Genomic DNA, 16,128 nt, shown 5'->3' on the forward strand with positions numbered 1-16,128 from the left:
ATTTATGTCTCACTGACCTCTGAACAGAATGATAACCGCAGACATGTCGATGATCACCTGTTATTTCAATACCATTATTGCTATATCTTTCATCATTTCCGTCTGAAATCTGCATAATAACCGATAATCAGATGAGTGTTATGTTTTATCGACTTCAGCCGAGCGTAGCCCTTCACACATTAAAAAAAACCCTAAATGTAAGTATACATTGGAACAATCGATTTAATGACCAATTTTTCTGATAATAATGTAACATGGAGCAGAATGAGGCAATAATTCACACTTTGTATACAATAATTTTTAGTTATGAACGGAATAAATCCAAACACGTTTATCACTGGTCACGAGAAATGATATAGCTAATATCGGGCACAAAAGCACGGCTCATTGACAAATGGAAGCTGTTGCGATGATTTTCATCACTTATGCTTGATGGAAACCTTGATTTATTCATTTTCATCACCGAGAAAAATCTTTCACAAACATATGTCGACCCGAACATGGACGTAACTCTCGCGGCTTCTCGATGTAGGCGTGTAAATTCTTGTGAAAAATTTTCGTAGAATTCTTTTGTACTTCGCACTGCAAAGAACTTGTCCTTCAATCTTGTATTGCACTGTAGGTCGATCAGTTCCATCTGTAGATCATTCGGAGCATCTTCAACTGACGACGAGAACGGTCGAGCAAAGAGGCGAATGACAGGAGACAAACTCGTAACATCTGCTAATCGTGCTCGAAATTGTTCCTTAATTTTTACAATTATTTACACGTATTCTTGAAATCTAGCACTTTTATGGACCAGTCGAAGAGTCGGAAAACGTGTAGTATTTTCTGTCAATAGCTGGCTCTCCCAAACCGCAAGCTTCCTTTCAAAGGTATTTACTTTTTCCAACATGTCAGAAATTAAATTATTTTCACCTTGCAAACTGACGTTCAGACTGTTCATGTGAGACTTAATGTCCACGAGAAATGCAAGGTCTGATATCCAACAAGGGTCTTCCAACATAGGTTCGCCGGCCGGTGTGGCCGAGCGGTTCTAGGCGCTTCAGTCTGGAACCGCGCGACCGCTACGGTCGCAGGTTCGAATCCTGCCTCGGACATGGATGTGTGTGATGTCCTTAGGTTTAAGTAGTTCTAAGTTCTATGGGACTGATGACCTCAGATGATAAGTCCCATAGTGCTCAGAGCCATTTGAAGGCAACATAGGTTCACTAGCTCGCAGTGAAGATTTAGCGTGGTTGTCATTCTGGAAAATTGAAAACAGTACATTGCACAGCGTACAGTAAAATAGACATAAATGTAACACAAGAAACTAAGAGTTCAAGAAGTATCAGTTACTGTGACGTACAGTAAAATCGATTTGATGTGTCTCATCCATTTTCTTAAGGACATTTAATTTTGCTTGCCGTTCTTCACTGTTGAGTACACTACACTCGTCTTTGTGATATGTACTGTAGTGTCTTTCAATTGAAAACTTACGCTGGTCGCCTATTATTCGGCGGCACAGTAAAAACTGTGAGTTTTCGCCAACGACAACAAAAAATAATTGCAGTTCCCAGTCATTTTTAAACGACTGAGAACATATATCTCCCGTCCTTTGCTTTTTCACAGTACCTGCCATTTCTCAGTACTTCTCTATTAAGTTTACGGTCGCCAGGGGCAAACGGGACAGGGTGTGTTGCGCTCTTGCTTGTACCACATAAACAGGGAAGTGGAGCCGCCGCCGTTCATTTAGGACACATGTCTAATGACAGATGTCGCTGTTGCTTGCTGTCGCACACGTGCGCACATGTGCAGTACTTCCGCACGTCTGCACACTGTGCAGCGTTTGGCCGGCCCTGCTGTAACGGATCGTGCAGCCACGTCTCGATCCCTGAGTCAACAGATGGGGACTTTGGCAAGACAACAACCATCTGCACGAACAGTTCGACGACGTTTGCAGCAGCATGGACTATCAGCTCGGAGACCATGGCTGCGGTTACCCTTGACGCTGCATCACAGACAGGAGCGCCTGCGATGGTGTAATCAACGACGAACCTGTGTGTACGAATGGCAAAACGTCATTTTTTCGGATGAATCCAGGTTCTGTTTACAGCATCATGATGGTCGCATCCATGTTTGGCGACATCGCGGTGAACGCACATTGGAAGCGTGTATTCGTCATCGCCATATTGGCGTATCACCCGGCGTGATTGTATAGGTTGTCATTGGTTTCACGTCTCGGTCACCTCTTGTTCGCATTGACGGCACTTTGAACAGTGGACGTTACATTTCAGATGTGTTACGATCCGTGGCTCTGCCCTTCATTCGATCCCTACGAAACCCTACATTTCAGCAGGATAATGTACGAACTCATGTTGCAGGTCCTGTACGGGCCTTTCTGGGTACAGAAAATGTTCTAATGCTGCCCTAGTCAGCACATTCTCCAGATCTCTCACCAATTGAAAACGTCTGGTCAATGGTAGACGAGCAACTGGCTCGTTACAATACGCCAGTCACTGCTCTTGATGAACTGTGGTATCGTGTTGAAGCTGCATGGACAGCTGTACCTGTACACGCCATTCAAGCTCTGTTTGACTCAATGCCCAGGCGTATCTAGGCCGTTATTACGGCCAGAGGTGGTTGTTCTGGGTACTGATTTCTCAGGATCTGTGCACCCAAATTGCGTGAAAATGTAATTACATGCCAGTTCTAGTATAATATATTTGTCCAATGAATACCCGTTTATCAGCTGCATTTCTTCTTGGTGTAGCATTTTTATGCCCAGTAGTGTATAACAGCCTTATTTACGTCTGTGTTCACTGCTACAGGTAACTAAGCTCACAATTTTGAAGATGAAAATCAGTATAATGCGCATTTAGATATCCATGTTATTTACGTATGTAGTTTTTACCCTAAGCATCTGATCGGTACGAGATGCGTACGACTGTGAGTTGTCATCAGTGGAAGACGAACAAGAAAATTCTCTCTTCACGACCCCTCCCCCACAGCGACCAGTCTATTAACGACACAGTTTATAAACAATTTAGACTGACCATGCGCCACAATATTTGTTGTTGATTAAATACATCCATACAATCTACTTTCCCTCTGCACTCCAAACACAATGGAGGTAATAGGAACCGACAATTTTTGAGGCGCCAATGCAAAAATAATTTCATTATAAACGACAGGATTATCGATAGTTAAACCAGACTACCAATAGAGACGATAGTGCAGATACTATTGATTAATCGACATTTTATCGATGTTAAGCCGCGCGGGCTTAGTCGAGCGGTCTAGGGCGCTGCAGTCATGGACTGTGCGGCTGGTCACGGCGGAAGATCGAGTTCTCCCTCGGGCATGGGTGTGTGTGTTTGTCCTTAGGATAATTTAGGTTAAGTAGTGTGTAAGCTTAGAGACTGATGACCTTAGGAGTTAAGTCCCATAAGATTTCACACGCATTTGAGCATTTGCATCGATGTTAAAGTAACACTAGCATCTACCTTTAAAGTGTTCTTTCCCACTGATTTCTGTGACAAACTTTTAAGAAGATAATACTACTTCCTTCTACTGTAGTGAAAAAAAAAACATAGATTCTTTGTGACGCATGCACAATATAGCTTTTCGGAGGTGTATAGCGCACTTTGTTCACATCCGATCATGGTTGAGAAATTATACTATGCTCGCATCAGTCCTATAAAATGATCGATAGCAATAGAGAATAGCCGACAGCTGTGGACGAGCGGTTCTAGGCATTGCAGTCCGGAACCGCACTGCTGGTGCGGTCGCAGGTTCGAATCCTGCCTCGGGCATGGATGTGTGTGATGTCCTTAGGTTAGTTAGGTTTAAATAGATCTAAGTCTAGCGGACTGATGACCTCAGATGTTAAGTCTCATAGTGCTTAGAGCCATTTGAATAGATAATAATACTTTCAAGGAAACAAAAAAACGCATAGCAGCAGCGTTTGACATGTGAACTTAGATTCCATGCTTCTCTAACTCCGGTAACAGAACGCAGTCTCTTCCACACAACATCTGTCAAGCCAATGTATATGCAGGAGTTGCAGTACCTCACAAACACCTGCAACTAACATAGCATCACCGTAGTTATGAAACTGAAGACTCGATTTAAATCCAAGATGCGCCAGGGCAAAGGAGTAGGCCTACATCACATAAATCTTAACTCGTTTAGAGGAAGATGCTGAAACAGATTTTCCATTGATGGACATGTTTCATCACGCACACGTTGGGTGTCATCTGCTGACTGTAGTATGGAGAGGTTTTCTGTTAACGACCACAGGTAGATAATGCTCTAAGTCACACACAGAACTCGCAGTTGTATATCCCACTCCCGGGTTCCCGGGTTCGATTCCCGGCGGGGTCAGGGATTTTCTCTGCCTCGTGATGGCTGGGTGTTGTGTGCTGTCCTTAGGTTAGTTAGGTTTAAGTAGTTCTAAGTTCTAGGGGACTGATGACCATAGATGTTAAGTCCCATAGTGCTCAGAGCCAGAGCAGTTGTATACTAGTTGAACAAAGGTTATATCACACAACTGATACACTCCGAGAGAAAAACCGAAAGAAATGGTTAAATGCGCGATTAATGACCTGCAGCAACATCTCCCTCTCTCTAGAATGCATCAACAGTCTACTATTAAATCATATCTCATTACAACCCCGTCTCAACCGATCGCTCCATCGCTATCATCCTTTAACGCAGATCCAAGTCAGTTTGGAGGCAGGTGGTTCTCTTTTCCAGGAAAGCATCAAAGACAGCAGTCAACTTGCTTGTATCACTATTTCCTCAACAGACATACAGTAGAATGTTTTTAAAAAACCATACAGCAACTGTTCTGTAAGGTTTTTGTTAGCTGACACCTCATGGTTGTGATTGGTGGAGTGTAAAGAGAAGCGCGTAGTAAATACTGTTTATTAGAGTTTAAAACACCTAAACAGTCCTGCACAGAGTCAAACACGCAGACCATTTTGTAATTGTATATTGCATTTCCCCAGTTGACAACGCAACGCTCTTTACCTAAGGACACTTTATAAAAATCTATAAGGTGGTTGCTGCTAACTTTGGGGTCACACCTGGGTTTGTGATACAACATATGTAAATTTATTATTCTTGTACGTTTGTTATGACTTCAATCTAGCGTTGCATTTTTAGTGATTCTTCACATAGCATATCATCCACTGTATGTGATCATTATCACTCAACCATCAACCGCCCTCGCCTATAACCCAGCGTATGTATCGCAAAACCTCTGTTACACTGCCTATATGGCATCGAGATAGACTGCGTTACAAATACTGTTTGTTAGATTCAGAAATACACTCCTGGAAATGGAAAAAAGAACACATTGACACCGGTGTGTCAGACCCACCATACTTGCTCCGGACACTGCGAGAGGGCTGTACAAGCAATGATCACACGCACGGCACAGCGGACACACCAGGAACCGCGGTGTTGGCCGTCGAATGGCGCTAGCTGCGCAGCATTTGTGCACCGCCGCCGTCAGTGTCAGCCAGTTTGCCGTGGCATACGGAGCTCCATCGCAGTCTTTAACACTGGTAGCATGCCGCGACAGCGTGGACGTGAACCGTATGTGCAGTTGACGGACTTTGAGCGAGGGCGTATAGTGGGCATGCGGGAGGCCGGGTGGACGTACCGCCGAATTGCTCAACACGTGGGGCGTGAAGTCTCCACAGTACATCGATGTTGTCGCCAGTGGTCGGCGGAAGGTGCACGTGCCCGTCGACCTGGGACCGGACCGCAGCGACGCACGGATGCACGCCAAGACCGTAGGATCCTACGCAGTGCCGTAGGGGACCGCACCGCCACTTCCCAGCAAATTAGGGACACTGTTGCTCCTGGGGTATCGGCGAGGACCATTCGCAACCGTCTCCATGAAGCTGGGCTACGGTCCCGCACACCGTTAGGCCGTCTTCCGCTCACGCCCCAACATCGTGCAGCCCGCCTCCAGTGGTGTCGCGACAGGCGTGAATGGAGGGACGAATGGAGACGTGTCGTCTTCAGCGATGAGAGTCGCTTCTGCCTTGGTGCCAATGATGGTCGTATGCGTGTTTGGCGCCGTGCAGGTGAGCGCCACAATCAGGACTGCATACGACCGAGGCACACAGGGCCAACACCCGGCATCATGGTGTGGGGAGCGATCTCCTACACTGGCCGTACACCACTGGTGATCGTCGAGGGGACACTGAATAGTGCACGGTACATCCAAACCGTCATCGAACCCATCGTTCTACCATTCCTAGACCGGCAAGGGAACTTGCTGTTCCAACAGGACAATGCACGTCCGCATGTATCCCGTGCCACCCAACGTGCTCTAGAAGGTGTAAGTCAACTACCCTGGTCAGCAAGATCTCCGGATCTGTCCCCCATTGAGCATGTTTGGGACTGGATGAAGCGTCGTCTGACGCGGTCTGCACGTCCAGCACGAACGCTGGTCCAACTGAGGCGCCAGGTGGAAATGGCATGGCAAGCCGTTCCACAGGACTACATCCAGCATCTCTACGATCGTCTCCATGGGAGAATAGCAGCCTGCATTGCTGCGAAAGGTGGATATACACTGTACTAGTGCCGACATTGTGCATGCTCTGTTGCCTGTGTCTATGTGCCTGTGGTTCTGTCAGTGTGATCATGTGATGTATCTGACCCCAGGAATGTGTCAATAAAGTTTCCCCTTCCTGGGACAATGAATTCACGGTGTTCTTATTTCAATTTCCAGGAGTGTATCTAGCGGCGGCATGAGGAGGCTGCAAGTGTCAGCTTAATACCACGTTCCTTAGCAGAATAACTTTCTAAATTCGGTGAGAATGGTGATTTTATTGCGAGTTTACATCGCCAGCGACATGCACCCACGTGAGACAGCACATACCAAGAGGCCCCTTGGAAGGCCTGCTTTGAGCTTAGAGATTGCGTCAAGCGTGACATGAACTCATTTAATATGTGTTATGGATAACAGTGTTGGTGGCTGTGGGTTTTCTGTAGTTAAGAAGTTCATGTTTCTAGAGTCTTGTACTGCTAGGAAGCAAGGGAGAGGATGTTGTTATGGGTGGCCAGTATTCTCTTTCTATAGCACAAATGCACACGTGGATTAATACGGTTCTTTATTTAAATGAACATTTACTTAACTTGAATAGAGTCCATGTTCTGTAGTACAAGCTCTTCAGTAATAGTCCTATTGCAGGAAATATCGGTAATGTTGCTATTAATAACTTTAGTCTCGCTCTAGTCACTAATCTGGACGCTATGTGTTGTAACCTGCGATGAGCCCACTCTGCGAAAGTACTGACAGACACCAAACTGGAAGAGGGAGCCAGTGCGTCAATGAGTGAGGCCCCACAGTCGGTGGCGGTGGTCTAAATACATGCTGTCGAGAGAGCGTTGGCAGCGTGTTGCTTGTCGGTGTGCCTCTGACCTCTCTCGTGATGGGCGTGGTTGATCCAGCGCCTACTAGTCGATCTTTGCTTCATCTTTGCAGACCCGTGTGCTGGCAACAACTTACACTAGCACAATGTTGGTTGTTTTTTCTTTTTACTGTGAAGTCCAGAAAATTCAGTTTCTTTTTTTCTTTAGTTTGCATTGTGAACTGTGTTTGTGGATGTGTTGTGTTGATGTTATTGTGTAGCTCTTCTACTCTACTTTGTGTCAGGCAAATTATGCCTGCCATATATCAGTACCAGTCTGTTATTTTGTACTCTGTTAGTTTCACAGTGTTGTTGAATATCGTGTTCTCTATATGAGCCAAAAAAATGTTAGCCGAGATTTCACTGATGGGGCATTCCATGGGTAGCTCATGTTGATGCAATCTCACCTCAGAGCTAAATGTATCTCTTTATTCTCTGTACTTTCTATGGTTGCTGTACTTAGTAAATATTGTGATGCTTTCCACATCGCAGTTTTACTACCATTCAAGTCACCTTGCCAATAATGAAAACCAGCTGAACAGAAATAAGATGTTCTGAAAGAGATCAGGAGCCTCATAACAACTAAAACTTTTAGAAAATGGATAAATTTTTAACAGACGTATTAGAAGGAAAATTTTTAAGGAAAAGACAAAAAAAGAGAACATAGCTGAAGATCGAGACTAACAAAGTGTCAAAATCGGCGCAGAATGTAGGGGAGAGTGCTTGCAGCGACAAGGTTTAGTCTTTAGAAGAAGAAGATGATGACTCTTTAGCAAAATTCCAACCAGGAAAAAGCTATTAATTATTTTGTGAAGGACTAGAGGCATTTCGTAGCCACTATCTGGGCCGGCCGAAGTGGCTGTGTGGTTAAAGGCGCTGCAGTCTGGAACCGCAAGACCGCTACGGTCGCAGGTTCGAATCCTGCCTCGGGCATGGATGTTTGTGATGTCCTTAGGTTAGTTAGGTTTAACTAGTTCTAAGTTTTAGGGGACTAATGACCTCAGCAGTTGAGTCCCATAGTGCTCAGAGCCATTTGAACCATTTGAACCACTATCTGGTTTCTTGCAAAACTCTTAATAGGTGTTCGGCTCCGTAGTACGTCTGCAGGAACGCTGCCTAAAGTCGACACATTGTCCGCTGCAGAATCACAGTCGCTGCAGTCATTCTGGGAGAGAGGTCTCCATACCCCAGATAATGGTGTTTTATTCGCGAATGGGCTTCTTTAGAGATATTGTGGAACAGTACAGTAGTTGTCTCCCAGAGTCCCAGATATTAGGAATTTTCACGTGTTCTACTGTTACATTCAGCATGGCACATGGGAAAATGAACTATTCACTTTATATGAGTAAAATTGTCCCTCCAGTTACGTTTGGTTAGCTGTGCTCTGTTAGAAAACTACGCTACTTGTAGTCTTGCTACTCCAAGAGCTCCAGAGTGTTGTATTGTGAACTTGAAAGCTTAGAGATAATGTACATTTATGTATTCATAAGGAGTTCAGGAGGACTTCTACCCTTATTCCTCCACGAGTTGTAGAAAGACTAGTTCTGTGAGGAAAATAACTTTTTATGACTATAAAAATAGTTATTTTTCAGCACAGTAGGTGAGATGTTTGTGGATCGCAGGAAGGTTATTTTGTTTAGAGTACGTTTTGGTATTCCGCTGTGAAAGTCACTGTGGTCAGCACTCAGTAAATGGGTCTCAGCGGTAACGTTATTGACTGTTTTGAGACCACCCAGCACTCAGCTTGTATTTTCTTAACTTCTACGATGGTGCTGAATCAAAATGCTGTTTCTGTTGCGTTTAAGATATCACTAGGTAACCAGCGGACTGCTCTTGGGAAAAAAATGCCATAAGTTTATTTCGCAGCACTGGGAGCTTCTAGTCTAGTATCTAACATGAAAATAAAACCTTCTATAGAACATGTTTTTTTACAAACTCACGCAGACTACAAAAAAATTAATAGAGCAAAATGATGTTGAGTACTGCCCCTTTTCATAGTCACCAGCCCATTTTCTTGCAAAGGAGTGACACTGGAAATATATATATATATATATATATAATTTTGGCGTGACTGTAGTCTGTATTCTTTTTCGGATGCGCACATATATTATCGGCAAATGTGCATGAGATGCATGAGAACCATGTACTACAAAGAAAGTACACACACACCCACACCCACCCACCCACACACACACACACACACACACACACACACACACACACACACAGACAGACTTGCACTGAAGTTACCCGCTGTGTGTGTTACTGTGCTAAAACTGTTTATTACGATTATGGGGTAGGTATTCGTGAGTGGATATATCAGCCCGATAGTGTTTTTTTCGTGGATGGTTACTACACGATCCAGTTGCATTTATGTGACTACCGTCTATGTTCGATGTCAACGTGCAGTAACCACTCACAGACGGAAGGTTATAGCAATAGCAGTGAAGGGTATATAATGTAAAGAGTGTCGGGGTGGGGTGTGGGGTGTGGGGGCAAAACTATGCAGTCGTTGTCATAATGTGGCGTTGAAGCTATTTATCTGACATCCAAAAGGATGCAATCATTCGCTTTTGGGCCAGGAGTGGAAGCATTTCCGAAGTGGCTAAGTCTGTAAATTGTTTGCATGCCGCCATGGTTAAAGTACACCGTGCTTGGCAAAATGGAGCTATCCAAAAACACAGGCCATAGATGACAGGGCTGAACGACGGCTGCGGAGCTGTGACGTGCAGTTGTTGAGGAACTGACTGCATAGGTGAACCAAGGGGCTACTAACAGTGTCTCCTCAAAGACCATTCAGCAAACGTTGCTGCGTTTGGGCCTCCTCAGCAAGTACCTGGTTCATGCAGTTATGTGTGTGGTTCAAAGAGCTCCAAGATGAGTTTACCATATTCCCCTGCCTAATAAACTCCTCGGATTTAGACCCAATCGAGAATCTGGGGGACCACCTCAGTTGGGCTAGTCGCGCCATGGATCGTCACCCAAGAAACCTAGCACAGCTGCCCACAGCAGTGGAGTCGTCTTGGCTCCACATCCCTGTTGGTACCTTCCAGACCCTCATGGACTCTCTTCCTGCTTGTCTCGCAGAGGTCTGAGCTGCAAGAGGTAGTTATTCAGGCGTTAGACAGGTGATCACATAAGCGTGATAGGACAGTGTATGTGTTTCATTACAGTAAATAACGTTTGAAACAAAGCATCAGAAGTTTCTTATATAACTCAGCGTCATATAAAATTAACTTCACTCACGAACCATGTCGTATTTTTTTCTGACAGAAAGTACGGTCAGCCTTTGAATATGTGCCTTTTCGTTGCTGGGACGTTCTTTGCAGGTGGTTAGGCTGTAAAGCCACGTATATGGATATGAGCAAGTTTTCATGCAAATTCCTCTGTGTTAAACGTACTTTGTCACTCCTAGAATTCGTTGCCATTTTCGACACACGTATTTTGTATGCTACTTTGTTCTCTGAAAGTTCTACGATAAATTTGGAAATTGATATGTGTGAAAATACAAATGCTTTTAGTAATAGAGTCCCATAAAATAAACAGTAACGCGTTCTCACAACGCCACTAATAACCGAGAAACAGGTATCAACTTTGCTTTTTAAATGTAACCACACTATTTTTGCCACCAGAATGATAGATCTTGATGAGACAAATTCAGCGATATAACTCGTCTGTAGATCTAACAAGAAATCACGGAGCAGATATAAATTGGATATAGGTATGTTTGTGCAGCTACTGCGGCCATTTTGTGGCTCGCTACCTGGAAGCAGAGTAACAAACTGTGACCAGAACCCAATCCTGAATCTGCACTTGGCACCAACGCATTAGCACAGAGTTCTTGAAGTGTTTGCTTTCTCAGACATTTGAGAAATACATTTCTGTAAATAATATCCAACTCTTGTCATCAGGGCGTCTTCCTCCATTTACTGTTATCCACTGTTTTGCGTAAGTTTCTACAAGTCTCTTACCAGGGATACATTAAAGTCTACTGTTTGCACTCTGTTACCGTCCAATCAACAGTATGAGAAATTAAAAAATACAACTTTAAAATTGACACTAGAGTCAAAAAGTGGACCATCTATTGTTATTGTGATGGAGATGGAGATCTGTCAGGCAAAAAGCTCCTGCCTCAACCCACCAGCCCCTCCCTGGCGGTTCTAGGCGCTACAGTCTGGAACCGAGCGACCGCTACGGTCGCAAGTTCGAATCCTGCCTCGGGCATAGATGTGTGTGATGTCCTTAGGTTAGTTAGGTTTAATTAGTTCTAAGTTCTAGGCGACTGATGACCTCAGAAGTTAAGTCGCATAGTGCTCAGAGCCATTTGAACCATTTGAAACCCTCCCTGGGTGTGTACGCCGATGGCGTTGCTACATTTTTCTTATTTCGTTAATGACGGACTAGAAGCCGACAGCAACTGTCAGATGCAGAAGACTCAAAATGAATCCATGTTTGAAGGCCGCTGAAAAGCTCGCGAAAAGTATACAGGGTGAGTCACCTAACGTTACCGCTGGATATATTTCGTAAACCACATCAAATACTGACGAACCGAGTCCACAGACCGAACGTGAGGAGAGGGGCAAGTGTAATTGTTTAATACAAACCATACAAAAATGCACGGAAGTATGATTTTTAACACAAACCTACGTTTTTTAAATGGAACCACGTTAGTTTTGCTAGCACATCTGAACTGTTTACCGATGAAGCGGGTTTCACAAACCACGGGGCAGTGAATCTACGGAATATACATTATTGGTCCGTGGACAATCCTCGCTGGCTCATACAGGTAGAGCGACAGCGACCGTGGACTGTAAATGTATGGTGCGGAATCATTGGCGACCACCTCATTGGTCCTCACTTCATTGCAGGGGCCCAAACAGCTGCAACATACATCGCGTTTCTACAGAATGATCTGCCAATGTTGCTCGAAAATGTCCCACTGGAAACGCGTCGACGTATGTGGTATCAGCATGATGGTGCACCTGCACATTCCGCAATTAACACTAGGCTGACCCTTGACAGGATGGTCGACGGGCGTTTCATAGGACGTGGAGGACGCATAAATTGGCCAGCCCGTTCTCCTGATCTTACACCTCTGGACTTCTTTCTGTGGGGTACGTTAAAGGAGAATGTGTACCGTGATGTGCCTACAACCCCAGAGGATATGAAACAACGTATTGTGGCAGCCTGCGGCGACATTACACCAGATGTACTGCGGCGTGTACGACATTCATTACGCCAGAGATTGCAATTGTGTGCAGCAAATGATGGCCACCACATTGAACATCTATTGGCCTGACATGTCGGGACACACTCTATTCCACTCCGTAATTGAAAACGGAAACCACATGTGTACGTGTACCTCACCCCTCATGGTAATGTACATGTGCGTCAGTGAAAAAGACCAATAAAAAGGTGTTAGCATGTGGACGTAATGTGCTGTTCCAGTCTCTTCTGTACCTAAGGTCCATCACCGTTCCCTTTGGATCCCTACGTAATTCGGTGCTCTCCGATACACACGATCGAACAGCGGATGAGTGGTACTCAAGCGTCAACTTTAGGTTACAATATCTCCGGATGTAATTAACATTTTACAATGCAACAAACGGCACTGATTACGTATTTGTTTATATGTTCAGATGTGCTAACAAAACTAACGGGGTTCCATTTAAAAAAACCGTAGGTTTGTGTTAAAAAACATACTTCCGTGCATTTTTGTATGGTTTGTAGTAACCAATTACACTAGCCCCTCTCCTCACGTTCGGTCTGTGGAATCGATTCGTCAGTATTTGATGTGGTTTACGAAACGTATCCAGCGGTAATGTTAGGTGACTCACCCTGTATAAAACTAAAATCAGTTGACACGTTGGAGAAAAATATCTTGCTGATCAGCCCAGTCATAAACGCAGGGACGACTGTGGTATACTGCAGGGAAGTAGATACTGAAGACATAAAGGAACTCACAAATCATTTTGGGCTTTGTGAAATGTAATTACACAAAGTAGTTTCATTGCACGTATCGTTCAGAGAAAGTAAGTGGCACTGTGTAGGCCTAGAGGATTAGGTGGAACAGATACGGTCACAAAAAAAACACTTTCTCCATGCATTTAAACGAATGTTAGTTTTGAAAACATTAAACATACCAGTAACAGTCGCCCAGACACGATTCCCCAAACCTCGTCACATAGCAAAATTGAATGGAAGAAGGAACATATAACTTCATTTTCCACAAATGTGAGACATTGGTCTAGAAACCAAAATACCATTGTGAATGTAATAAAACATTTTTCTTCTGAATTAAAACTAAAAATTGTTTGTGATAGGTTTTTAGGGTTTCGCAGGGGCAGAGAAATGTAACACTTCAGAAAAGTCTTTGAAATCAACATTATTATGAAGATTTTACTGTTCCCACATTCAGAAAAGAGACACATGCAAAGTATGTGATAAATTTAAAACTTATTATCAGATTTCAAGTGAAGAACAAAAGGAAGCACTTCTGATGGACAGTGAGTAAAAGGCTGAAAATTTAGAGGCTTCATATAGAATACACCTATCAAATGATAATGAAATTCAAATATTTCATGGGTGACATTGAATACTGGAAAAATTTGGGCATTGCTAAACGAAAATTCGTTCATCTTCATCCGCAAATGTGCCAGAGCGAATGATGTTGTATCCAGGAGGAAGAAAAATCGCAAGAGGCAAAATTGAAGGATATACAGAAATTTCTTCCATACATACCCCCTGTGTACCATGCCTCCTGTTCGAATCTAACATCAAAAAATGTAGTTAGTGATGATGAAAATGAATAAATAAACATCCTCAAAAACCGTATCCAGAATATTTCATCTGATTATTGACCGAATTTAAAAATTCAAAGTATTGTCATAAACTCCTCGTTAAGAGGTATAAGCTTGTGTTGGAAGTTTAACACAGTCAGACACCTATTACATTTAGAAACTGCGTGTGTTTTCTTGAGGCAGTGTAACTGATGGTGCACAAATACTCAGACTTTATTCACCCAATATTTGACAATGAGAGTACTTAGCGACTTCCAACAAACTTTACAAACAATTTTAAATCTTTACGAAACTTTTCCCACAGGCACCCACCAAAAAGTGATAAAAGGGAAAAGATTATTGCTTGCTACATTTTCATTTTTCATGCAGCAAGACTTCAGCACCAGGTGGGACATTTTAATTTATTACTTCTTTACCATCATCTATATTCGCAATGTAGCTTGCAGACAATGTCAAAATATTCCACAGAATATAACTTCAAAATTATATCATTGTACAACAGATAGTTAAGGAGCTATAACATCGTAAACATTAAGATGTGTGTAAAACCAGCTTTTCCTTAGAATGGCATACAGTGAACCTTCTACATCAATCGTGACTTTCTACTTCTTTACTACTAACTCTATTGGCACATACTTCACAGATAGTATCTACATATATCACTGAACACACCTGCAAAATTATGTACAACACATAGTTCAGGAGACATGATGTCATAAACATCGAGCTGTGCAAAAAAATAGCCTTTGCTTAAAATGGAGTGAAAATTAGCCTGACTATATTGAACTAGTGTTTCATAATGAGAGCACTTGGTGATTTCCAACAAACTATAGACATAATTTCTAAACTTTCCTCATTAACAAAGTAATCAGACATTTAAATTTGTTCTGTAGATAGTTGTGTTCAGTACTTTAAAGAATTGCAAGTTTATTGATATTATGACTAGTATGATAAAATGATGATGTGATGCATGCTATTTATATAATTTATAACAAACAAATGGATGTATACAATTATGCTTTTATCTAAAGTTGGAATATAAATACGTCACTAACAGTTTTTTCCCTCAAGTGTCCAAATGAGAAAAATAATCTTTCTGTGCAGTTTCATAGTTCTAAGCACTGATTCCATTGAAGCCAGTAGTAAATCAGGAGGGTCGAATTTTAATCAATAGATTTCTGTTGCTGTTATTTCTGAATTTTTCTTCACCTCAAGCATATGTATGGTGCTGCAAGCAGTTAAGATTCATGTTTCTCTTGTGTTTCACAGCTTTATTGTCAAATGGCATATCAGTTGAAATTTTGATGTTGTTCCTGTTCTTTCACATAGTATCGCATGCCATGATTCCTTGCTTTTGCTCTAAGAAAACATATCTGGGACGATGTCAGTTGTTAGCGTAAATATCTACTTTGTTTGGATGGAACACATTGTTTAAAAGGTAACTCACTTGCAACCCTTAAAAGCTTTTGTCACTGAAATGCTTTAATGTGGATAATATTCACTGAGAGACGTCTCACGAACTTTATCAACATTGTTCCTAGTTGTTTAGGAAATTTCTCCTCTGGTAATTGCAGAGTGGTTTCTAGAGTAAAGAATTCTCAACAATAACACAAAATGCAGCCAGAAAATAATTTTATAGAAAAATGACGAGTCAAAATGCACATTTGTGTCTCAATGATTGATAAATTTTCGCCCTTGGCATGGTAAGACAGATATTAAAATATCAATGATGTGATACAGTTTGTTGAGTCCCATATTTTTCTGTTTTGCTCTAACAAACTAGCTTTTGCAAATTTGCCATGGTCTACAAACAATATAGAATGATATAATTTACTGTAAAGATAACCAAGTCTTATATTAGAAATGACGTGAAAGGTGTCCCTTACCAATTTGTCTTTTGTGTATGGAGTCAGATC

Source organism: Schistocerca nitens, chromosome 3, assembly GCF_023898315.1.
Source record: "Schistocerca nitens isolate TAMUIC-IGC-003100 chromosome 3, iqSchNite1.1, whole genome shotgun sequence".
NCBI lineage: Eukaryota > Metazoa > Arthropoda > Insecta > Orthoptera > Acrididae > Schistocerca > Schistocerca nitens.